Source organism: Schistocerca americana, chromosome 7, assembly GCF_021461395.2.
Source record: "Schistocerca americana isolate TAMUIC-IGC-003095 chromosome 7, iqSchAmer2.1, whole genome shotgun sequence".
Classification (NCBI taxonomy): domain Eukaryota; kingdom Metazoa; phylum Arthropoda; class Insecta; order Orthoptera; family Acrididae; genus Schistocerca; species Schistocerca americana.
In genome coordinates, this window is record NC_060125.1 from 500,284,433 (window position 1) to 500,311,889 (window position 27,457).

At 43.9% G+C, this 27,457-nt stretch overlaps 1 long non-coding RNA gene and 1 pseudogene across 1 annotated transcript in view; both read right to left on the minus strand.

Moving 5' to 3' along the window:
* The window catches only part of LOC124623177, a 333,982-nt gene that overhangs the window by 176,884 nt on the left and 129,641 nt on the right, over positions 1 to 27,457 (minus strand). The window lies entirely within an intron of this gene.
* LOC124623419 lies at positions 12,678 to 12,795 on the minus strand (annotated as a pseudogene).

The following is a 27,457-nucleotide window of genomic DNA, read 5'->3' on the forward strand; positions in this document are numbered from 1 at the left end:
CGATGCAACAAAATCTGTAGTTATTGCTTTTGACAGTGTTATTAATTGGTCTGGAAACAATACAGATGTCCAGTCACAGACAATGAAAAATAAGGAAAGGGGTTTCTGGTTCATGCTTTATTGATCTTTATTACAGCACTAGAGTGGACCTAACAGTAACTAAAAACCGAATATTTCCGGCCACGGTAAACATAATTAATGGCTGACCAAAGATCTAAAAGACAGGTAAATGGCAGTTGTTCGTAGTTGTGTGACTGAACATCTGTATTCTTTCCAGTCCACTCAATAACTTTGTAAATCGCAACAACTACAGCGTTTGTTGCATCGTAGTACGTCAGTAACATCGCGCTTACGACAACGTGGTGTTCACGCCTGGATCGCGGGATGTGCAACAGCGGCGGATTCCGTTTATTTGAAGAGCCAACTTCAGTCTGCAATTTCTCTGGATGTAATTGACGTATCGCGATGCAATCACCGCCGTTCTCTTTGCGATTTTTCGTATTACTGATTGCGTAAGAAATAATACGTAGTGTCTACTTTAAAAAATGTAACTTTACGTTGAAAATATATTTGCTGTCGTTTTAGAATATCTCATAATTTTTACTTTCATGAGCTCCTATCTTTCATTCATACCTGTTAAAAGTGTTTTTCAATATCTATTGTCGCTCCACAGATATTTGCGCTGAAATGTTTAAGTGGACCACCTTGTAAACACACAGATCTATTTATAGGGCATAAGCATTAATAGAAAGTTCTTACTCTATAGAGTAAAGATTCAGCTGTGATCCAGTTAGTTATCTTTAATTTAAGCAACAGTTATATTTTTGCATGATCTAAACTGACTGCAAAAGAAAATGTTAGTGAGAGAATCTGCGACATGCAATACTTTTTATTGAGCGCTGAACCTCGTACTCTTTGTGTTAAAAAGAGCGTAGTAATCTGTCTTCAAGTGTATAAGGGACGGTTTCTGGAGCTTACCAATTATGTGCTCTATTTTACCCGCAATATCGCAGCCACTTCTGGTTGAGTGGGCCACTACTTTCATGGAGACGTGGGTAGGTAATTTAATTACTGAAGAAACACACACTTAGTCCTTAGAGTTGCAAATTGCTATTGTTAACTTTGCATTCTCGGCACCAACTATTACTGTACAAAACTACTACCAATTGTGCAACATTGATTAATCATGTTTGATATTTTGTCGAATACTGACATCATTCCTGTACTTGTTCCATAATTTTACTTTCAGTACTCGCATCTTTCTTGGTTGGTCGACATTCTGTCCTAAATGTTGATTTTATCGATACTTTGTATGCACTTTCACATCATGCGTCACCGCCCGCTTCAGTGCTACCGCCCGACGAATACTGACTTAGACGTCCTTCCACTATGTTCGTATACTTGCGTAGCGCGCTGTGATTCCATGAACAGTCCACCGGGGATGATATCAACAAAATATGCACCTTTCCTGTGATCGTTAGAGCAGTAGTATACTCTGCTGGACAGTTCCTGTCCTTTTCGACATTTCTACCAGCAAACAGCCTCATCAGAGGGGCCACTTAGTTAAGAGATGAGTTTAGATATTCACCTACATGGAAAAGATCTTAATCATTTGTGCATTAATTAAGGTGTGAGGGGACATCTGAGGTCTCCGATGAGAGGATCGCCTTACTAGTCGCCAACGTTCATCTCACGTAAAGACAAAGACAGGGAGATAATGGCCCGTACAGAGGAATACAGGCAATATTTTTTCCATCCCTTCATCCAGTGGAACAGGAGAAGGAACTGAAACTTCCTGACAGATTAAAACTGTGTGCCGGGCCAAGAGCCGAATTCTAAGTGCTCTAAGAGCACTTGCCCGCGAAAAGCAAAGGTCCCGAGTTCGAGTCTCTGTCCGACACACAGTTTTAATCTGTGAGGAAGTTTCATATCAGCGCACATTCCGCTGCAGAGTGTAATTATGTCAGGAGAAGGAATTACCAGCAGTACTACAAAGTAACCTCTGCTAAGCAATAGTTAATGGCTTGCGGAGTAAGTATGTAGCTGAAGATTGGCGGCTCTCTGTAAGCCAGAGATCAGGTTCAAGTCTCAGTCCGGCACACTGTTTCAACTTGCCATATACTATAAATTTTTAGAGAAACACATTTTTGGAGCTTCACTGTTTTTTTTAACTAATTACAGGTGCAATCTGCTCATTTGTTCATCCTTTAAAAATCATTAGGTCATTTACACAAAGTGCATTCATCTTTCTATATCTGCGGTTGGGCTACATATGCAGAAGAACCAGGCATCGGACGGGGGCTTAACCTTTCTGTAACGTGTTGCAGCTACGTGGTAAATGTAAATTATTGACTAATTGCAGAATTTTTATAGTGGTGAAAGGCTTCAATTTTGAATGGATAATTTCAATCGCCTTTTGCCATTGTGAGTACTGTTCTGTGTGCCATTTCCGTGACAGCTGTTTGAGGTTACATTTGCGCATACGTAACCAGATGTTTCATCAGTGAGTGCTTCAACTGTATTGCTTAAACCACTGAAGGCCATTCGGAAAGACGAGAATATTTTGATTATTTGTGATTGAAAAAGCAATTTTAGTGCTATAGAGGGCGGGAACAGGGCAAAACGCAATAGCAAACTTGTTATCAACATAGCCCATGAGGTAAAGGAATGCTCAAAGGGAAATAAATACATTGATATGCTTTGTATAAACGTTCACATTAGCATTTTGTATAACGAAACGGTAGACCAGTTGGCCAAGAAAGCTGCTATATCCAGATATTACCATAGATCCAGTTATCTTTCACCTATTTCTTAAATTAAGTAAAACTGGATTTCAGGCGCTAGTGGGAAGACGAATGCAAGCATCAAACACAAAGAAAAATGTTATAACGGAGTTCAAGTCTAACACACATGTAGAGAGGTTCCAACGGGCATTTCGTCTAGCCATTACTAACAAGGAGTTACGAAATGCGAGGGCCTGCTAAAAACTAGTGTCTCGAAATTTTTTATCTAAAACTTGTAATAGCTGTTCAAATAAAACGGACTTTATTAACGTTCTACACCTTTACTCTTCATGTCTACAGGTTTTCAGCCCTCTGCCTCCGCAGGGCTCCGAACTGTAGCTTGTAACATGGCGCTGTGTAACGTAATTCCGTCGGTGCGTGAGAAAAGCATACTGTAACCGAGTGTAGAACTCGAAGAGTTCGTCCACAATGGGGCCCCCTCTCCCTCAGCGTGTCAGTGCTAGACCACACACGAGAGCTGCGACATCTGCACAACTTTCCGACTCCTTGGGTTCACTGTCATCGATCACCCTCCACACAGTCCCGACTCGGCTCCTTTCGATTTTCATCTGTTTCCAAAATTTAAAGAACATCTTCAACGACTTCACTTTAATAGTGACAAAACGGTGCAAGGAGACTCGAGGTTGTGGCACCGTCAACAAAGTCAAACATTCTATACTGACGGTATCAACAAACTCGTTCTCGTTAGGAAAAATATGCTCGTCACCAACGTTACATGTTGACAAATAAATATGTAGACATGAAGACTGAAGACGTGCAATGTTAATTACGTCTGTTTTATTTAAAAAGCTTTAACACTTTTCAACAAAAAATTCGGAAGCATTACTTTTCAGTACGACTCAAATGGCTCTGCTCACTAAGGGACATAACACCTGAGGTCATGAGTCCCCCTGAACTTAGAACTACTTAAACCTAACTAACCTAAGTACATCACACACATCCATGCCCGAGGCGGGATTCGAACCTGCGACCGTAGCAGTCGCGTGGTTCCGGACTGAAGCGCCTAGAACCTATTGGCCACCGCGGCTTTTCAGAACGCCATCGAATTTAATTAATATGATATCTAAGTGCAGATTCGAACTGTGGAAGAGATAACGAAGCAAATGACCGCAGCTACGAGTCGACTGTGTGCATAATCAGTGAGATGGCAGATTTTATAGGCAGTTTTCCCCAAACAAAAGAAATTTTCTCCGCGATTCCGAAGGCACTAAAGTGTTGCCAGGGATGAGGACAACAGTATGAGAAGATCCTGATAATTTTGAGATTGCTGAAAATCAATTTTTTTTAAATAGTCGCAAGAAATTTGTGTGAAATCTTATGGGACGTAACTACTAAGGTCATCAGTCCCCAAGCTTACACACTACTTAACCTAAATTATCCTAAGGGCAAACACACACACCCATGCCCGAGGGAGGACTCGAACCTCCGCCGGGACCAGCCGCACAGTCCATGACTGCAGCGCTTGAGACCGCTCGGCTAATCCCGCGCGGCAGTCGCAAGACTGTGTGTTCGTTAAGAAGGAAGAAAAGAAGCGTTGCCTTTACATTCGCTTCCTGGGCACACCTCCGCAGAACGATACTTTTTTTTTCTCTCTGGTTTGGTGCCTCTATGACTTAGTCAATGTAAGAAATGTCCACCTTCCGCTCAAGAACAAAATAGCAGATGATGTTAGCACCGCCTCCCCTGTAAGGGTGGCAGCAAGCACTATATTTTGCAGGGAAGGCTCGCCGAATAATGAAATAAAACCGACGATTACATGCTCTCGAGCCACTCTGAAGCAGCATCTAGTCGCGGTCAGTCGGTTTCGTTTCATCATGAAGATTGGCGTGCAAGCTGCAACACGTGCTGAACTCATTACCTCGAAGTAAGACGTGTACTGGAAGCTCACGGGAGGTATCCAGTCGTATCCCTACAAGATGCACCCGATTTCTGCGATCGCTATAACAACGTACACTCGCATCCGGTTCTGCAAACAGCCTACCACCAGCACGCCGATGCTTCAGTGGTTTGCGACTCGTACATGGGCCCGCGTCCTCGTTCTCGTTTCTGGTACTCTCATGGGTCATCAACTTGTTATTTATTTTCTTCAGACTGGTCTCTCTCTCGATACATCTAGCAATTTTCGCTAAGTAGAGGGACGAACTCTCCCCGCTTTGTGTGCTACTATGTATTATTTTCCCGTGGATATCTTGCTTGTGCTAAATGTACGCCAGCGACTGCACGCACTAACTAATATGTTCCAAATCGACGCGCATAAAAACGGGTGCATACCTCGGGTACTGTTGGTGACAGAAATATAGAGTCAAGTGGTTTGATTAGCCCTTGGGCTAGAGATCATTTGTACAATCGACAGAAGAATCGTCTTACTGTAATTATCATGCGGTACAAGATCAGAAAATATTACGCACATTCTTCAGCTTAGGCAACTGGAGCAAATCGTTTGGTTCTATTTGCACTAGGTGCGTTCTACGGTGCGCCTTAAGTGGCCAATAGGAGCAGTTCCTGGGAAAACCCAGAAGACATGATTCTTGGACACCAAAATCGAGCCTCGGATTCCAAGACGGCTATGCATAGCAAATGGCTGTAATTTTTACGGTATATTCCTAAGATTCTGATCTCGAACGATCTTGGAAATACTCTCTATATCCGTTTCCGATGTACAGAGGTTCAAAAAAAAAAAAGTATGTGTGAAATCTTATGGGACTTAACTGCTAAGGTCATCAGTCCCTAAGCGTACACACTACTTAACCTAAATTATCGTAAGAACAAACACACACACCCATGCCCGAGGGAGGACTCGAACCTCCGCCGGGACCAGCCGCCCAGTCCATGACTGCAGCGCCCAAGACCGCTCGGCTAATCCCGCGCGGCCAGAGGTTTAAAGCTACCTTACTTGTACACGTAAGATACTCACGTAATATCCGGTGTGAGGCGAAAATGTAGTTTGTGAAGTGACGTAGCACGGAGAAATATGCTGTAAAGTGTCTCCGTTATCATCATAAGGATTCTAGGTAACCACAAGTTGCACTACTGAAACATATGCATAATTTTTATGTACTTAAAATCCGGGCAGAGGTGTAAAACTAGTTTTGCCTTATCTCAGTTGCACGTAAGTAAAGTATCAAAATTTCACTGAAGTATAAACTTCTTTTCATATGAGTCATACATCATGCTGTAGCAGGGAAAAGAAGGGAACCAGAGGAAAACTGCTCAAATCAGAGCACAAAATAGACGAATATGCTCCCGTTTATTAAAAGGCTCTGAATGAAAAGTGGAGTACCAGCTACCTCATTCTACCTTCTTCAGCACCTTTAAAATTTTCCAAAATATTTTGGCATGCGAACATATTCGCATTTTTTTATGCTAAGAGAGTAGAAGATGGTGGCAGCGGCGAAGAGACGGAAAAGTAATAATTACTGGAAGATAGCAGTCAGTGGTTCTGTTATAGAAAGGGAGAAGGATACAATGGCAGTGTGGCAGTGAGAGAGGTACACAGTGACAGTGGTGGAATATACTGACAGTGACAGAGTTGTGCTAGGAAAAGAGTGAAGGAGACAGCGCCAAAGGGAGGGGGGGGGGGGGTGGAGGGGAGGAATAAAATGAAAGACAAAGTGGAAATGGGTGATAACCAGGAATAATGTGAGATAGAGTTCTATGACACTAACAGCAAGGAGGAAAGAGAGAGTCACAATGAGAAGAGATAGCAGCAGAGGGAAGAAAAGAATAAGGTAGTAGCAGCAAGAGGGAACAAGAGAGTACAGTAACAGTGAGGGAAGTCTGTAGTAGTAGGGCAGAACGAACGAGACAGTGACTGTAAGACGCCGGCCGCGGTGGTCTCGCGGTTCTAGGCGCGCAGTCCGGAACCGCGCGATTGCTACGGTCGCAGGTTCGAATCCTGCCTCGGGCATGGATGTGTGTGATGTCCTTAGGTTAGTCAGGTTTAAGTAGTTCTAAGTTCTAGGGGACTGATGACCACAGCTGTTAAGTCCCATAGTGCTCAGAGCCATTTGAACCATTTTGACTGTAAGACAGGAGGCAGTGCCAGAGAGACACAAAAAGTTAAAGACAGTGAGTTGGGCTGAATGACTGATTAGAATGGATTAGTGGGAGTTGATGGGCATGAACGACTTACAACGGTGGACTAGTGGTCGTGACCGAGTTACTGTTAGGGGGGCTTGTGGGTTTGAGAGGTGAATTGCATGTTAGAAAGTGTCCGAATACGCTCGCATGCCAACATTTTGTGAAAAATTTTAAAGGTGCTGAGGAAGGTAGAATGAGGCAGCTGGTACCCCACTTTTCAGTCAGAGCCTTTTAATATACAGGAGTATATTAACCTTTCTTACTCCGATGGGAGCATTTTTCCTCTGTGAGTGGTCTATAATAAAAAATTTAACGCACTTCTGTTGAAACACCGGTTGTAGGTTGCAAGCTCCAATGCTGAACGGTCAAGGAGACAGGCAGATATTTCGAGTCTCAATATATATCTGAAAAACTGCAGGAAGGAGTGGCAGAGTTGGACGTAAGATTGCGTCCGTCGGTAGGAATCAACACATTAATTTAGAGTTCTCTTATTAAATGTCGCACCACATTTTTTCGCTTGTCGATTTTGTCAGAAGTGGTGACGAAGCGACACCGTAAATATGCCTTGGATCATTCCAAATGAAGATTAAAAACTGCACAGATGTCGCGTAACTTTGCCTCATAGCACATCAGTTCACCGCGGAGCTTTCTCTACAATCATTCTGACGAGTTTCAATCACGACAGCTTCCCTTCTGATTTATATAGCCCACAACTAACACATTCAGGCATATGCCATTGCAATAACTCAGATGTTGGAGATATTAATAATATAATCTTCGGTTGTTCCAAGTTCCAGCAACATAGAGAGCTGTCCTCTAAGAATGAAATATTTTACAGTATCAGTCCCTACAAGCACTGCTACTACAGAACGATTTATTTTAGGTAGTAATAATAAAATCTGACCACAATCTTTGAATAAAGTACGACGGGCGTTGAATAAGTAATGCAACAATAAGTAATCTTTTCCTGAAAGCAAGTTGGTTTTAAAAATGATTCAAATGGCTCTAAGCAATATGGGACTTAACAGCTGAGATCATCAGTCCCCTAGACTTAGAACGACTTGAACCTAAGGACATCACACACATCCATGCCCGAGGCAGGATTCGGCCCTAAGATCGTAGTAGCAGCGCGGTTCCGGACTGAAGCGCCTTGAACCGCTCGGCCACAGCGGCCGGCGGTTGGTTTTATTCAAGATTCCAATACACGATATTATTCACCACGCTTTTAGCTACAAAACCCTACTTTTCAGCATCATTTAGTTCATAGCGACGGTCGGCCTTGGTGGCCGAGCGGGTCTAGGCGCTACAGTCTGGAACCGCTCGACCGCTGCGGTCGCAGGTTCGAATCCTGCCTCGGGCATGGATGTGTGTGATGTCCTTAGGTTAGTTAGGTTTAATTAGTTCTAAGTTCTAGATGACTGATGACCTCAGAAGTGAAGTCCCATAGTGCTCAGAGGCATTTGAACCATTTTTTCATTGCGACGGCCTTAACACCATCTTACTGGGATGGACTGCATGTGTGCGAACGTCTTCCTTCATCAATAACCTCTCCGTTACCCACGTACTGTTTCCCGCGGAGTTCATCCGGCATTGGACCAAACAGGTGGTCGATAATCGGGCTGTGTGGTGGGTGAAGAAGAAGAGTCCAATGACGTTTTATAAGCTCCTCTCGGGTGTGCAGGCTTTTGTGAGACCTTGTATTGTCATGGAGAAGTTCGTTTACCTTTCTTTGTGTCAACAAACACGCTGAATTCGTTTCTTCGATTTCCTAAGGGTGTCACAATATGCTTCAGAGTTTATCGTTGCACCATGAGGGACGATACGAAAAAGCATAACCCCTTCAGAGTCCCAGTAGGCCGTCGTCATTGCTTTACCGGCTTAGTGTGAAGCTTAAACTTTTTCTTCGGTGCTGTGGTGTCATTCAGTGGATTGCTATTTTGTTTCCGGTTCGAGGTGATGGATCGATGTTTCATCGTCTGTGTCTATATTCGACGAAAAAATTGTCACGACCAGCCTAGTATCGCGCAAGCAATTCCGCGCAGACGGTCCTTCGTTGCTCTTTATGGTCTTCTGTTAGACGGAGAAGAAACCAGAGGCCGGCCGGAGTGGCCGAGCGGTTCTAGGCACTTCAGTCTGGAACCCTGCGACCGCCACGGTCGCAGGTTCGAATCCTGCCTCGGGCATGGATGTGTGTGATGTTCTTAGGTTAGTTAGGTTTAAGTAGTTCTAAGTTCTAGGGGACTGATGACCTCAGCTGTTAAGTCCCATAGTGCTCAGAGCCATTTGAAGCATTTTGAAACCAGAGGGCACACACTTTTGAGTACCCCAACTGGTGGACGAGTGTGTCAGCACTGCTAACAGAGATGTCCGGTTGAGCAGCGAGGTATTTGATTGTGATCCGTCGATCGCCTCGAATAAGAGTGTCCGCACGTTCCAGCATTGCCAGAAGTCACAGCTGCATGCGGCCGCTCGGCACGCGGGAGAGCGGACAGGTTTGCGCGACCTTCTGATGATGACAAACGTCTCGCCCTCGTGCTTTTGTTCACTGACAGGTCTCTGCAGGCATTTTGCAAGCGCCCATGAATATCTGCGATGCTTTGGTTTTCCGTCAAAACAACTTCAGTGACAACTCTCTGCTTGGCAGGAATTTCCGTTACAGGCGCCATTTGAAGGCTACGCTTAGACCGTGCGCATATAGGAACTTCATGAAACTACAGGAGCTGAGGCGGGAATATCCCACGATGTCCCACAACAAATTCCGTATTTTTTCAACAGAAATTGGCCGAGAAAAAGACTTATTGAACGCCCCTGTTATAACCATCTTATATTGATAAACACTTTTTTTTAGGTGGTGGTGGTGGTTAGCGTTTAACGTCCCGTCGACAACGGGGTCATTAAAGACGGGGCGCAAGCTCGGGTTAGGGAATGATTGGGAAGGAAATTGGCCGTGCCCTTTCAAAGGAACCATCCTGGCATTTGCCTGAAACTATTTAGGGAAATCACGGAAAACCTAAATCAGGATGGCTGGAGACGGGATTGAATCGTCGTCCTCCCGAATGCGAGTCCAGTGTGCTAACCACTGCGCCACCTCGCTCGTTTTTTTTGTTTTAGGAAGTAGTTGTTAGTATTGTGTTTATAAATTTAAAAAAAGCTCTTTCTTTTTTCCGTAATTAAGAAATATTATTTAGTTATTTTAAAGTTTTTGTTTAATTCGTGTCCGCAGCTCGTGGTTTCGCGGTAGCGTTCTCGCTTCCCGAGCACGGGGACCGGGTTCGACTCCCGGCGGGGTCAGGGATTTTCACCTGCGTCGAGATGACTGGGTGTTGTTGTGGCGTCTTCATCATCATTATCCCCATTCCGGTCGGAGGAAGGCAATGGCAAACCTTCTTGATTTGGATCTTGCCTAGTACAGCGGTGCGGGTCTCCCGCATATTCCGCTACGCTCTGTCAAAGGGTATGTGACTTCATCATTTAATTTGTATGTTTTTGAAGAACCAGTTTTTCTAATTGTTGATGGCTAAACAGCATAATTGTTGAAAGCTCAATACTCTAATTTCTGATGGCTAAATAGTCTACAAACGCTGAACGCAAGAAAAATAAAAAAATAAAAATCTGTCATGGCGGTCGTTTGTTGCCGCTGCCTCTTCAGCATTGGTAGTCAGACAGCGTGGTAACGCGGAAGGGGCTTGCCTGCGGAAGACAGAAGAGAGAGAGAGACGGGCAGAAAGAGAGCTGGTGCATAACGGACCGTCCCTCCCAATATGGCGGCGAGTGCTCCGTGCACTAAGAACGACGCACTGCGTCCAGTCGGCGCGGCCCTGGTATACGCATCCGAGTATGGCAGCGGCAGACCGCTGTGCCCCGGAACTACGTGTCTGTGCGTGCGTTGTGAGGCACCAGGCAGCCTGTCCTCGACGTGCATACAAATCCATGGGGTCGTCTGGATCACATAGCAACATAATGCTATTGTGTTGACATCGACAAGCGGTGATTGTTGATAGCTGTTAGAGGCAAGTAAAAATGGATCATATGGCTCTGAGCACTATGGGATGTAAGATCTGAGGTTATCAGTCCCACAGAACTCCTTAAACCTAACTGACCTAAGGACATCACACACATCTATGCCCGAGGCAGGATTCAAACCTGCGACCGTAGCGGTCGCGCGGTTCCAGACTGTAGCGTCTAGAACCGCTTGGCCACTCCGGCCGGCTAGAGGCAAGTAAGTAAGCGCTATAAGTCGCAGTACAAGGCTAAACGAACACAAAATGTACAGAGAGGAGAGACGAAAGTTATATCTGGCGTAGCTCAAGGTAGCGCGAAAGCGCAGCTGCATTTCAAGATTTATACGCTGAGCGGCCAAAAGTCAGAGAAAGGCACAAGGACGCGTGTCGGTCGTCGGCTGTTGAAGCCTATGCGGTACGTTTGTCTCTGTACAGTCCTTCTAGATATGGGTTCCCGGCGCAACACGTTCACATCGGTGAAGATATGTCTCACATTAGATCGTCGATCGCCCCCGTGTGGCACTTCGGGAGGCGACGTGTTTCCCTATCAGCAAATATTTGTGGTTGCCCTGTGTGTCGATTTACGACTACAGAAACATTGTCTCTGCAATTCTGAAGTAGCGCCCATGACATTGTTGTTCTCGGAAACCCGAATTCTTGTGTAATCTCCGATAGGCCACGACCCATGCGTCTCCCACCGAGTACCATCCCATGTTCAAAATCAGTTAACTCGCAACCCTCTAACATGTTCACTAATGTTTTTGTGTAACAGACTGGGTGGATATTGTGTCTACATTCGAGCCATAACCGCACCAAGCTGCATCATTCCGGTGTCATAAGCGGCACTTCTCTGACGAGACAACCATTTTGGCTTCTCAGTTTAAATAATTTGGGGGGGGGGGGGGGGAGGTTATCAACGCTCTGCAGACTCAGTGGGATTGCCTTCTGAGTTCGGGAAGGGATAATCAGGCTATTGCAGACAAAATACGAAATTCACCTTTTGCTGAACATTTAATTACACAGGGTGATCCATCTGGCCATACCGCTGTCGTTTTATGAACCCGCAGTGTTATATCTGACCAAGTGCGCGATTTTCACATTCTGTTGTTCGCGAGGTGCAATTAGTCTAACAGGAAAAATGACCAGGACCCTTCTGCAGGAAATTCAGTGTAGTTAAATTGTGTACTGTGACACGTTTTCGCTGGAGGCCACGGTAGTGTACAAAAATAACCTTCAAATTCACCTCGACCCCTACAGTCGTCCCTCACCAGTCAGGATTTCATTACATTGTTCGGCTCCCTCCTACTACAGTACAAAAATTTCCTTCTACACGATCTATTCCAGATATTCGATCTTCTTTGGTCTCTATTAATTGGGCTATTACCCCACCTGCATAGTCGGCTATTTCGTTAACATTATTAATTTGAGGGTAGTGAAAGACAAACGACTTTTGTAAACGTTACGCTAAAGCTAATTACGTCGACAGTCCGATCCAAACTTAACCCTCACAAGCACAGTAGTTTCGAAGTCAGCAGGTCTGACGAATACGACTATGTAATTGTTTGTTTTTATAAAAACTTAAAACTCCTCCCGAACAGGCGATGAAGGCTCAACGGTACCGACCGACCGCCGAGTCATCCTCAGATCAAAGGCGTCACTGGATGCGGATACGGAGGGGCATGTGGTCAGCACACCGCTCTCCCGGTGGAGTGTCAGTTTACGAGACCGGAGGCGCTACTTCTCAATCAAGTAGCTCCTCAGTTTGCCTCACAAGGGCTGAGTGCGGCCCGCTTGACAACAGCGCTCGGCAGACCGGATGGTTACCCATCCAAGTGCTAGCCCAGCCCGACAGCGCTTAACTTCGGTGATCTGACGGGAACCGGATTTACCACTGCGGCAAGGCCGTTGTTTGTTTTATGCTGTTAAAATTCAAAACATTTACAGAAAAGTCCATTTTACAATTTGTAAGTGCTCGACTAAGACGGTAGGCGAGAAGATGAAGACCAAAAAAGGTCGAATGTGGGAAATAATTGGTGCAGTTGCAGATTTTTGTATGGTGGTAGAAGGGAGTGCCACGAACAATGTACTATAAATTCTGACTGATGAGGGATGTGGGTAGGTCTGGAGATGTGTTTGAAGGTCAGTTTTGTACCTTTCCTTTAATAACTAGTAAACCGTGGCCTCCAATGAAAATGTATCTCAGTACAAAATTTAACTAAATAAAATTCCTCGCAAAACAGGGCCTGTTTCATTTCAGGGCCTTTTTTTATTATTTTTTTTTTAAAGACTAATAGCGTGCGCGTAGCGGGCGAGAAAATACGAAAATCTCTCGTGTGATCGGATGTAACACTGCGGGTTGCATAAAATGACAGCGGTAGGAGCCACTGAATCAGTCTGTATACGCTGCCCACAGACATTAATGCGGCCACCGCCTACGTTCGACTTCAACGCGCAGTAACCATTCACATACGGCAAGTGTCATCACTAGCAGTGGAGGGTACATAAGCATGCCCGGGGGATGCAGGATGTAGCGCAGTCGTTGCCGTAATGTGTAAATAGAGCAATTTATCTCAAGTACAAAAGTGCATGATCATTGCCTTTCAGGCCAAGGGTCGAAGCATTTCTGAAATGACTACATCTGTAAACCGTGATTAAAGCGTACTGTGCATGGTAAAATGGCGCTACTCGAAACCAGCACCAACGCATCTGTGGTGCACCACTGAACATAGACGAGAGGGGCGAGCGACAGGTGCAGAGATTTGTATGGGGAATCGCCGTGCAGTTGCTGACCAACTGACGGCCCAGATGAAGCACAGGGATGCCAACAGTCTCTCCTCAACGACCGTTCATCGAAAATAGCTGCGTATGGGCCTCCGCAGCAGACTCCTCATTCATGCACCAACGCTGACTGCTTTTCCTCGGCGATGAAAGCTAGAATTTGCACGCCAACACCGCAACTGGACGTCCACGGAGTGGAGCTAGGTGGCCTTTTCAGATGAATCACGTTTTATACTCCGTCGGATAGATGGCCGTTGGCGTACACGGCGTGGAACGTCTGAAAGCAACCACTATGCAAAAATCACCCTGGGTGACCTCGTTATTCTGGAAGCCACAATGAATCAACTCAAGTGTGCATCTGTGCATCTGCCGTTTGGCACCACGCCTCCCTCCCCCTCCTCCAAAGCAGTTTGCTTTTCTTCGGCATGATGACATCTACTAGCAGGACAGTGGAACGTGTCACACAACTCGCATAGTTCGAAGAGCCCCAGCATGATTTTGCTGTACCCTACCGGACATCAGACTCGCCTGGCACTCAACCGATGATCTTGGGGCCACCTCGATCGGGCTGTACTAGCCACGGATACTCATGCAAGAAATCTAGCGCCGCTGGACGCAGTACTGGAGTTGGCATGGCTTCACCTCGCGGCCGGTACTTTCCACAACCTCAATGTCTCTCTTTCTGCACGTCTCACTGCAGTGGTCCGAGCTACAATATGTGGTTATTCAGGCTTTCGACAGATGCTCATATGAATGTACCTGGACAGTCTATAATTCTACGTTAAAGTTTGTAAGTAGGCTGTTTAGGTTTTTATTTTGGTAACGCCACGTAGTGCTCTGTATGAAAATCGCTGACTGCGCTGTGTGCAGTCTGTGGCTGGTTGGATTCATTGTTGGAATATTTACTTGTGTAGTGTTGGACAGTCGGATGTGAACAGCGCGTAGCATTGGGCGGTTGGCGGTGGGCCACCAGCAGTGGTGGATGTGGAGAGAGATGCCAGAGTTTTGAGAGGTTGCTATAAGCGGACGGTCTGGACGTGTGTCTGTCAGAAAAAGGAAATTTATAAAGATGGATGTCATGAATTGATAGATATATATATGATGACTTTTGAACACTAAGGTAAATACATTGTTTGCTCTCCATCAAAATCTTTCATTTGCTAACTATGCCTATCAGTCGTTAGTGCCTTCAGTAGTTAGAATCTTTTATTTAGCTGGCAGTATTGGCGCTCGCTGTATTCCAGTAGTTCGAGTAACGAAGAATTTTGTGAGGTAAATGATTCATGAAAGGTATAGGTTATTGTTAGTCAGGGCCATTCTTTTGTAGGGATTATTGAAAGTCACATTGTGTTGTGCTAAAAATATTGTGTGTCAGTTTAGTGATGATCAGAAAAAGTAAAGAGAGAAATGTCAGTAGGTTGAGTTTTACTCAGTTGTTTCTGTATCAAATAACGTAACAGTTTCACCAGCACAGTCATTCATAATTTTTCAAAGGGGACGTTACAAGTTTTAACACAATAAGTCAAGCAGTTAAGTTAGAAACTGTGTATATATCTCGAGGCAGCTTAACTCACGGCGCGCAGATTATCGAGATTCTGTTCACCCAGTATTTGAGAAGGAGAGCACTTCGCGACTTCCAACAAACTTAACAAGTAAACTTTTTTCACGCTGACGCCACCAAAAATAATGAAAGGAAAAGAGTTACTCGCTTACTACAGTTTCGCTGTACATGCAGTGAAACTTAATCAGGCATGACATTTGAAGTACTGCTTCTATAGTATTAGCCTTATTCGCAACACTTACAAAGTGTGTCGCAGGAAAATGGTCAGTATTCAAGGCTTTGACAGGAACGATGATTAGAAGCAAAAAGGTCTACTAGCAGTGGACTCTAAATTGCATACCTTAGGAGCTAGAAGCACCTAACTGCTCTCCACATTGCCGGCCGCGGTGGTCGTGCGGTTCTAGCGCTGCAGTCCGGAACCGCGGGACTGCTACGGTCGCAGGTTCGAATCCTGCCTCGGGCATGGATGTGTGTGATGTCCTTAGGTTAGTTAGGTTTAAGTAGTTCTAAGTTCTAGGGGACTGATGACGTAAGATGTTAAGTCCCATAGTGCTCAGAGTTCAAGTGGTTCAAATGGCTCTGAGCACTATGGGACTCAACTGCTGAGGTCATTAGTCCCCTAGAACTTAGAACTAGTTAAACCTAACTAACCTAAGGACATCACAAACATCCATGCCCGAGGCAGGATTCGAACCTGCGACCGTAGCGGTCTTGCGGTTCCAGACTGCAGCGCCTTTAACCGCACGGCCACTTCGGCCGGCAGTGCTCAGAGTCATTTGAACCATTTGCTCTCCACATTTTGGGAGGACGTAGGATGGACCAAATCAAGAAAAAATTGTCTAGTAAACATAGACTCTGAAATGCGTACCTTACCATCTATAACCACTTATTCAGTAGAATAGATGTGTTTCGCAGTAGGGAAGGGAAAGTGTTCGCAGTTGTTGAAGTATGCACATCAGAGCCCACTTCTCTGGACTTTTTTGCTTATTATGATACATACTACCACCTGAACTAGCTGTAGAAGAGATTTGTTTTACAGTACCGAAGATGAAGTGCTCATAGCTCTTAACGTACGCCTTTTAGAGCCCATGTTTACCGGACTTTTATGCTTCGAATCGTCGTTCCTTCCAAACCGCTGAATATTGACAATTTCTCCTGGTACATCTTTTATAACACTTAATCTGCCTACAGTATTATGGAATTATTCGACATGTAATTCAGAAGTTATGACATTTTCTACATGGGAGTACGATTCTGTAACTTTCTACAGGTCGCGCCTATATGTGTCTATTAAGTGGTCGCATGTTGCACAACGTACAACCCGTTGTTTTTCTTCCATAATTACTTCGGATTAAATTATTAATTAGCATATTTTAACCATTTTGATCAAAATATAATGTGTTTTGGGTTATAATAATAATAAATAAACAGGATTGAAAGGATTTTATGTATCTTATGACGGCAAGTTTATGAAACTTCCTTCTTTCCTACTGGGTTATGCTATCATCAAATCGAACGCTCCTATATATTACTAGAAACATGCGAGAACTAGTGGCCGCTTTCATAAGTATTGTTGCTGTCCATCCTTTGCCCACAACACTACCACATTTATCATTAGTCCCTTTCTCAAACCGATTTGAATAGGGGTACCGATAGTGTTCAATAGCCCTTCACTGCTTAGGGCAGTGCAATCTCAGCATCGAGCATATACCGGACGTAAATTTTCGATTTTTGAATTAGTGTGTCCTAGAATTTCATCAATCATGTTTACATCGAAAAGTTTCGCAAATACATGAATTGGAAGCGCGTAAACTCTTACCATTCTTTTTTGACCAAGTAAAATTTTCTCTGTATTTTTCTAAATTTTTGAAGATTTCGGTAAACTTGATTTGCACCATTTCGTAAATTCATTCTTCCCAACACAAAAATATTGATGTGTTGTTTCATCTTCGTCCTCTCCGTCACTACCTTCATCTTCAGTTTCTGAATAGTGGTCAGAATGATATTTCTTCCTTACTAAAATCGCAATCGCTTTTCTCAAAATTCAGAGTTGATAGATTTTGACCTTTTCTTTTATTCTCTTCTCGTTCTAGTTCTTACGAAGTCTAAGAATATCTTCAATTTTTACAGGCCTCTAGTTTATAAAAATCCCGAATGTGTACTACTCTACTGACTACAATTAAAAATAAGAGAAAAAGAATTGTACCTACATTATGCATAGAACAGCTTAATGAAGAATAAACATGACCAATAACAGAACTAGAGTGCTGGTACGTTGATTCCGTACACACAAGTACTGACTAAGTTGCTTATGGGCAGAAACGTGCCGCAACAAAGGGGGAGTGGAACAGGTGGCAAGAAGAGATTAGTCACGAGGAGTAACTGGCGCCAATATTCCGAGAAACTTTATGGGCAGCGATGGGCAGTTAAAATAAGCCAGGTGGTGTAAAAAGTACAACGGCGGGCGCGACCAGTGGAGAGTTATTAAAGAATCGTGGGAGAGGGTTACTATGTTGTTGTTGTGGTCTTCAGTCCTGAGACTGGTTTGATGCAGCTCTCCATGTTACTCTACCCTGTGCAAGCTTCTTCATCTCCCAGTACCTACTGCAGCCTACATCCTTCTGCATCTGCTTAGTGTATTCATCTCTTGGCCTCCCTCTAGGATTTTTACCTTCCACGCTGCCCTCCATTACTAAATTGGTGATCCCTTGATGTCTCGGAACATGTCCTACCAACCGATCCCTTCTTCTAGTCACGATGTGCCACAAACTCCTCTTCTCCCCAATTCTATTCAATACCTCCTCATTAGTTATGTGATCTACCCATCTAATCTTCAGCATTCTTCTGTAGCACCACATTTCGAAAGCTTCTATTCTCTTCTGGTCTAAACTATTTATCGTCCATGTTTCACTTCCATACATGGCTACACTCCATACAAATACTTTCACAAACGACTTCCTGACATTTAAATCTATACTCGATGTTAACAAATTTCTCTTCTTCAGAAACGCTTTCCTTGCCATTGCCAGTCTACATTTTATATCCTCTCTACTTCGACCATCATCAGTTATTTTGCTCCCCAAATAGCAAAACTCCTTTACTACTTTAAGTGTCTCATTTCCTAATCTAATTCCCTCAGCGTCACCGGACTTAATTCGACTACATTCCATTATCCTCGTTTTGCTTTTGTTGATGTTCATCTTATATCCTCCTTTCAAGACACTGTCCATTCCGTTCAACTGCTCTTCCAAGTCCTTTGCTGTCTCTGACAGAATTACAATGTCATCGGCGAACCTCAAAGTTTTTATTTCTTCTCCATGGATTGTAATACCTACTCCGAACTTTTCTTTCGTTTCCTTTACTGCTTGCTCAATATACAGATTGAATACCATCGGGGAGAGGCTACAAGCCCGTCTCACTCCCTTCCCAATCACTGCTTCCCTTTCATGTCCCTCGACTCTTATAACTGCCATCTGGTTTCTGTACAAATTGTAAATAACCTTTCGCTCCCTGTATTTTACCCCTGCCAGCTTCAGAATTTGAAAGAGAGTATTCCAGTCAACATTGTCAAAAGCTTGCTCTAAGTCTACAGATGCTAGAAACGTAGGTTTGCCTTTCCTTAATCTTTCTTCTAAGATAAGTCGTAGGGTCAGCATTGCCTCACGTGTTCCAAAATTTGTACGGAATCCAAACTGATCTTCCCCGAGGTCGGCTTCTGCCAGTTTTTCCATTCGTCTGTAAAGAATTCGCGTTAGTATGTTGCAGCCGTGAGTTATTAAACTGATAGTTCGGTAATTTTCACATCTGTCAACACCTGCTTTCTTTGGGATTGAAATTATTATATTCTTCTTGAAGTCTGTGGGAATTTCGCCTGCCGGCCGCTGGTGGCCGAGCGGTTCTGGCGCTACAGTCTGGAAACGCGCGACCGCTATGGTCGCCGGTTCGAATCCTGCCTCGGGCATGGATGTGCGTGTTGTCCTTAGGTTAGTTAGGTTTAAGTAGTTCTAAGTTCTAGGGGACTTATGACCTCAGCAGTTGAGTCCTATAGTGCTCAGAGCCATTTGAAACATTTGAATTTCACCTGTCTCATACATCTTGCTCACCAGATGGTAGAGTTTTGTCAGGACTGGCTCTCCCAAGGCAGTCAGTAGTTCTAATGGAATGTTGTCTACTCCGGGGGCCTTGTTTCGACTTAGATTTTTCAGTGCTCTGTCGAACTCTTCACGCAGTTTACTAGTGACAACTAATTGGACTGTACAGCGCACACACAGACTTTTAAGCAGACGTCCTTCCCGCGCTCCACGTGCGAAAGACCCGAAAAGGAACTTTTAAAATGAGATAAAATGTGAAGTGTTCCACAGCTCACAGCACTTTGCACAGAATGATTGCGAGCCGTATACGCTTTGGAACCCCTGGCGTCCTGCCGTTGACAAAGGAGAGTGCAGTCTAGAGAGGGGCAGTGTGCGCTGGGACGCCACGTGGCCGTAACCAGGCCACGGGGTCAAGGCCGGCGCCCCGGCTGCACCCTCAAGGTCGCGGCCGCGCCGGATCGATGCTGCACTCGCCGGAGGCTGCGTCGCTAGGCAACCCGCAACCCGCCCACATCCGTCACAGCCCCGCTCTTCTCGCCGCGGCCCGCCTACCGGCTGCCGCAAACCTTCCCCACTTCTGTACGCCACTAGATCGAACACAAACGGAGGCAAGAGACGATGGGAAAGGGTGACAAGGACGCTACGGAGATCAATGACCGGTACCCTGTTTTGTTTGTATCTTGTCGTTCGCGACTTTGCAGTGAAAGGATGGAAAGTGATCGCAGAAAATACTGTTACGTGCAGCCGTGACGGCTTGTTGTTAACGTAGTTAAATTTGTTTATCAATACAAGGAAAAAAAGAGTGGCAGTGCTGACAGAGAAACTAATAGGATATCTTCATACATCTACATCTACATACATACAGGGCAAGCCACTGTATACGAGTGCATGTACTCTGTACCACGACTAGCCATTTCCTTTCCTGTTCCACTCGCAAATAGAGCGACGGAAATACGGCTGTCTGTATCCCTCCGTACGACCCCTAATCTCCCGAATCTTTTCTTCAGGGTACTTACGCGAAATGTAAGCTGACGGCAATAGTATAGTTCTGCAGTCAGCCTCAAATGCCAGTTCTCTAAATTTCCTCAGAAGAACGTCGCCTTGCCTCCAGTGATTTCCATTATATATATATATATATATATATATATATATATATATATATATATATATATATATATCCAGTGATTTGCATTATATATATATATAATGGAAAGCATTATATATATATATATATATATATATATAATGGAAATCACTGGAGGCAAGCTGTTGTTTCGGACATGTCCGAAGAACAGAGCTGCATGGTCACCGATGGGATCTGTTCTTTCTTACATGTCCGAAAGAACAGATACCATCTTCACACTATATATATATATATATACATACATATATATATATATATATATATATATATATATATATATATATATATATGTGTGTGTGTGTGTGTGTGTGTGTATGTGTGTAATGAGTATAATGGGCAGGAGCACTATGAATATAGTGCGGGACAATAAGTTGCGAATGTGGGTCCCACGGGAGGCGTGCCAGAGATAAGTTCCTGCAGTCGCATTATGCTCTGTGTCCTCGGTGGCTCAGATGGATAGAGTGTCTGCCATGTACGCATGAGATCCCGGGTTCGAGTCCCGGTCGGGGCACACATTTTCAACTGTCCCCTGTTAACTTGTCTCAACGCCTGTATGCAGCCAGGGGTATTAATTTCATTCTAATTTCCATTTGAGTTCCGGAAGCATCGCAGTAATACTCCCGTGTTGCTCGAACAATAAACCGGTAACAATCCTACGAGCCCGCCTCTGAACTACTCCGATGTCTTCCTTTAATCCGACGTGGTATGGATATCAAGCACTCTAACAGTACTCAACAAAGGGTCTCACTAGACTCCTATATGCGTCTTCTATACAGATGAACCATATTTTCCTAAAATTCTCCCAATAAAGGGAAGTCGATCATTCATCTTCACTACTACAATCCTTACATGCACATTCCATTTCATATCGCTCTGTAGCGTTACGCCTAAATCTTTAATCGACGTGAGCGTGTTAAAACAGCCCACTACTAATGCTGTGTTCGAACAATATGGGTTTGTTTTTCATACCTATCTGCATTAAATTTCATTTTTTTGCATATAGAGCAAGCTGACGTTCACGACACCAACTAGAAATTCTGTGTAAGTCATGCTGTATGCTCCTACAGCCACTCAACGACGCAATCTTCCCAACATCCGCAGCATCATCACTAACCTGTGTGAGACTGCTGCTTACCCTGTCTGCCAGATTACTCTGAGCACTATGGGACTTTACTACTGTGGTCATCAGTCCCCTAGAACTTAGAACTACTTAAACCTAACTAACCTAAGGATATCACACATATCCATGTCCGAGGCAGGATTCGAACCTGCGACCGTAGCAGTCGCGCGGTTCCGGACTGAAGCGCCTAGAACCACTCGGCCACTGCGGCGTGTCGCCAGATTACTTATGTGTACAGAAAACAACAGTATTCTTGTCATACTTCCCTGGGGTACTCCTGACAATGCCCTTGCCTCTAAGGAATACTCGCCGATGTGGACAACGTACTGAGTTGCCTGATGTCTAACCCCATTGGGACTGTTCGTTGTATCGGCAACTGCTTAGGTCACAAGATAGGTTCTTCTGTAATGTCAAAACTATTGCACGCAGTAAAAGTGAAGATATCTGTTGTAAGTTATCATCACAGGACATGTTTCACCTAACAGAATATGTTGAGTTATTATGATATGGGCCTACAAGGTTCGAATAGTTTGCACTAAAGATGGTCACACACTGACCGAAATCGATCTGTAAAATAAAGGATTTGTCTTTACGACCAATGCTGACATTTATCCAAAATATACTGAGTTCCGTTACTTAAGAAGTCTTCGAGCCCTTCACATACCTGGGAACCTATTCCGTATGATTATACTGAACTTTCGTTAACTGTCGCCATTGTGATACCGTGTCAGATGCTTTACGGAAATCTAGGAATATGGAACCCGCCTGTTGCCCTGCATCCAAATGCTAAAGATGACGAAGTTGATGGTGTGCAAATTCTGAGTGGAGCTGTATTAAAATATCTAGTAGCAGAGTACACACAATTAACAACCCATTGACGACATTGCCAAATGTGTTTTTACGCATTTCTGTCATTTCGCGAACAACACACCAACATTTCAAACCTTAATAGATGTTGCCGCACAGAACTGGACTTGAAAATTAGCAAGGTAGCTCAGAGAAAAATGTTTTCTTTATGGGATAAATTGCCAGAATAAATAAATCGACGTGTGTGAACAATATGACACAACTTAACACAAGAAAAGCATTCCACATTACATTTTAAGAAAATAGTATCTGAATGAACGCAGATCGCGACGAAACATGGATTCATAACCATTACGTAAACTTAAAACCCGTCTACAGGCCCCGGCTGCTGCACCGGTACGGACCGACCTCTGTGTCGTTCTCTACCAATAGCATCATTGGATGCGTTATGTAGGGGCGTGAGGTCAGCATACCGCTCTCCCGGCCATTGTCAGTTTTCGTGACCTGGAGTACTACTACCCGGCCAAGTAGCTCTTCAACTATCATCACGAGGCTGAGTGCACCTCGATCCAGTCCTCTCATGAAGGGGAAACCCTAGCAGTGCCGAGAATCGAGCCTTATTGGGGATACTTTCTGTTTCATTCATACATGGAGTGTGGGAAGAACGACTGCTTAAACCAAATGAAACTATACAGTTCCAGAGACCCTTTCAAGTCTCAAATACATATTATGTATGTATTCGGACTGAAGAGAAGAATGAAATTTTATACCAAGACCAGCATTCGAAACCAGGTCTCCTGCTGACCACTAAGATACTGAGACCGACCTCACAAATGTCGCACTGTGAATAGATATTTGCAAAGTGATACTGCATGAGGTATATGGACAAACAGCAGCACCAGTCAGTGTTTTGTTGTGTTGTGTAGGGCACTGGCGTATAGACGTAGAGGGTCTGGCCGAGGTTCTCTTGTAAGAAGATCCGTGTGTAGGGCCATGTCTCTAGGGCGTAAACAAGACAGTGCTACTACCCTGGCGAAATCTGCAGTTCGCTTTATCGGGTAACACCGTTGTAAGATTCGAAGATACATAATGTCAGCACCTCTTTACTGAAGATGAAGAAACAAACAGTCCTGGTTGCAGGATTGTAATTACTATTTTTTTTACCGTTGCGCGCTTCGCCTCATTAAGGCATCTTCATATTGGCTGGCATCGATTTTAGGCAGATACAATACCGAGCACACGAAACGTCGCTGCAACCAAGCCTGTTCGCTTCTTCTACGAATAAATGCGGTTAATACGATCTAGACTGTTTTTGTAAGTATAATTATGAAAATTGATTGCCTTTTTTCCGAATTATTTTTCGAAAATGTGATTGTTTCTTCATTGTATATTACTGGTTGCTGTACCATGCCCGATATGAGTTGGAAAAAGTTCCTTACTACCGCTTTCTTTCTGACTAGCCTTTGTAAATTGCGGTTCAAGTCAATAAGGAAAGTCATATTTTTAACTAAGAAACTTTTATTGGGAGAAAACCTTGCAAGTATTTCCGATGTTCTACGAAATTTCGTTGAACCTCTGTGCACTTGGTCCATTTTTTGACAAGCTTCCAAAATTTTCTGGCATCTTGTTGGCCTACTGCTACTCTTGTGACGCCTCCACTACCTCGCCATCGGACGAAAACTTGAATTTACATTTACATGGAGGTCTACACAACATCAAAAGGCTGCAAGCCATTCCGAAGTTCATGGCAGGGGTATTCTCAGTAAATAAGTTGTTGGGGATTCTCCCCGTTTCATTCATATATGGAAAGGGGGAAGAATGATTGCTTAAAACGAATGGAACTATATGGCTCCAGAGATATTTTTAAGTCTCAAACATCTATGATGTCTATATGCAGAATGAAGCGACCAATGTCAATTTATACCAAGGCCAGAATTCGAAACCCAGGTCTCCTGCTCACTGGGCAGATGCGCCATCCACGACGCTGAACAGCTTTGCAGAGGCTCTCCAAACGTACTGGAATAGCAACTCTAGGTAATAAGTTAGTCCGTGTGGTTGTGCAAAGTCACTGTGGCAGGTTGATGTTACCGCACCTGTCTAGTGAGCAGGAGACCTGGGTTCGAGCTCCGGCCTTGGTACAAATTTTCATTCATCGCTTCAATCTGCAAATATACATCTTAGAGTGCTTAAATGCCTCTCTGTGAGCTGTAATTAGTCTAATCTTGTCTTCGTGATATCGACAGGAACGAGCGTACACGGTTGTAGTACATTTCTAGATTCCTCAGTTAATGATGGTTCCTGGAACTTCTAAAGTAGATTTTCGCCGAACAGTTGTAATCCATCTTCAACTCTCTGCCAGTTCAACACCTCTGTAACACCCTCCCACGGGTCTAACGAACCTTTTGTGCTGCTCATCTTCGTATATTCAGGTCAATTTGTTTTTCCTATTTGATACAGTTCCTACACATGTGAACAACAGTCTAGGATGGATGCTTCGTAAGCAGTCTCCTTCGTGGACGGATTCCTAGTATCCTATCAGTGAAATGAAGTCAGCCACCTGCCATACCTACAACTGAGCCTAAGTGATCGTTCCATTTCAGATCCCTACAAATTGTTACAGCCACTTACTTGTATGATTTGATTGTTCCCAGTTGCCACTTATTGATATTGTAGTCATAGAAAACTACAATTTTATATTTTTGAACTCGAGCAGGTATTCCATCGGGCTAAACTCGTGAAAATCACTTCGAGGTAGGTCAAATCTTTCGATGGTAGCTCTAGCAGCTCAAAATCAAGGTTTCAATGGATTTAATTGTTTTCTTAGCTATATTATGGTATTTTCCCGATGCAAAATCAATCGTTTTGGAAGTTCCACTCTCCTCCTCATTTTGGTTTTGGGTTTCAGATCCCGCTGTAGTTGTCATTACCCATTGTTTGACCTGTAGGAGTTTAACGAATCAGCAGTGGGCGTATCATATCGTAAAATACTGCCATCATCAACTTGCACTGCAGAAGCATGATTTGTGAACGTTTCTACTGTAGGTTAAGATAGACGTCTGCCCGCCATGCTTTGCCGCTTTCTCTGTAGCACGTAATAGTAGACCTGCGTCTCATCAACTGTTACTATGGGACTAAGAATGTTTTCTCCTTCCTATTCAAAGCGCGTTAAATGTGGTTTTGCCGCGGTCTAATCGAGTGAGAAACGAGAATGTCCTGTAACGAGTCAATGAGAACCTATCAATCTTTCACTGTACTGAACTTCACATTTCAAAGCGTTCTACTCGTCTTATTGCTGTAATCATCACTGTGAATGTAGCGCATCCATGCAGAGCTGTGCTCGAAACACAAATCTTGATTCTAGTCCTAAAAGCTTATGTTTTGAGCAGAGATCTGTATGATTACAAAACCTGTACAGCGTGGAAGATAGAATCAAACGACAGAAGTCAAGTTGTGACAAAGACGTTTCTCCCCGTTCCTGGTCCCCCCTTTCTCCACTTGCTTGGGTGTACGTATATTTCTTATGGAACATTTTTGGGGGCTTTATGTTATTCGTTCTTACCTGTGTTAATTACTTTTGGTTTACTATTGTCTCAATATGCTGCTCTCCTCTCTTGCCCTCCTGTTATTTCATGCCCTTTCCTACCGCCCTCGAATGAATTATGCGATTTGTTACTGTGTTTTTGCGTGTACAATTACAATTTCATGTTGGTGTCAATTTGTTCACTTACCACTGTGAACGCTATTAACGCCACTGCTGTCGTACAACCACGCCACCAAGTGGCAGGTTTCGATAGTCATATTTTGTAACGGCGACTCATCGTTAGTTCAAAAATGGCTCTGAGCACTATGGGACTCAACTGCTGAGGTCATTAGTCCCCTAGAACTTAGAACTAGTTAAACCTAACTAAGGACATCACAAACATCCATGCCCGAGACAGGATTCGAACCTGCGACCGTAGCGGTCTTGCGGTTCCAGGCTGCAGCGCCTTTAACCGCACGGCCACTTCGGCCGGCCATCGTTAGTTGCGGACTAATGGTGAGGACGTACGCTTATAAGGCTACACTTTGTATGAAGACATTTAGTATGGTAGACGTATTTTTATTTTGAAAGTTTTTATGGCGCCCTCAATATCTTTACTCTTAATGATTATTCTACCACACGATAGTTGTCTCATCACTTTGTATTTCGTATGACAGACATTCTGACGATGAGTTACACCCGAGACACGTCAGATACAGTATGATTCAGCTACCCCTACCACTGTCGTTTTATGTACCCCGCAATGTTACATTTGGCCTTCGCAAACAACGCACGAGATTTTCGTATTCTCTCCCTCGCTGCGCGTAAACTATTAGTCCTATAGTAAAAATGAGCAGGATCTTTCTGTAGGAAATTTAATGTAATTAAATTTTGTACTGGGATACAAGACGGCTGGAGTGGCTGAGCGGTTCTAGGCTCTTCAGTCTGGGATACGTTTTCGCTGGATGCCACGATTTCCCAGTTATTCACGAAAAACTTGCAAAACTGACCTTCAAACGCACGTACATCTCACATTCATCCCCCACTAACCAGGTTATTTGCTATGTTGTACTTGGCACTCCCTTTAAAACTGTACAAAAATTTAGAAATATATGAACGGCTGTCGATATTCGGCCATTTTTGCTGTCTACTGATTATTAATTTAATCCTGCCTGTGAGGGTAATGAACTACAAACGACTCTTGTAAACGTTACGCTAAAACTAATTACGTTGCAATTCTATCCAGGCTTAACCATTGCAAGCACAGTAGTTTCGTAGTCAGGAGCTCCGACGAATATGACGAAGTAATTGTTTATTTCATGCTGTCAAAATTCACAACACTGTTAAGTAAAATTTACACAAAGTCGCTTTTACAATTTGGAAGTGCTTGCCTAAGCCGATCAGTGAAGACAAAAATGGTTGCATGTGAGAAATAATTTGTGCAGCCGCAAATTGTGGTACAGCTGTAGGAGGAAGTGCCTTGAACAACATATCAGGAATCCTGACTGTTGAGGGCAGAGTGTGGGAGTGGGGGAGTGTTTGAAAGTCAAT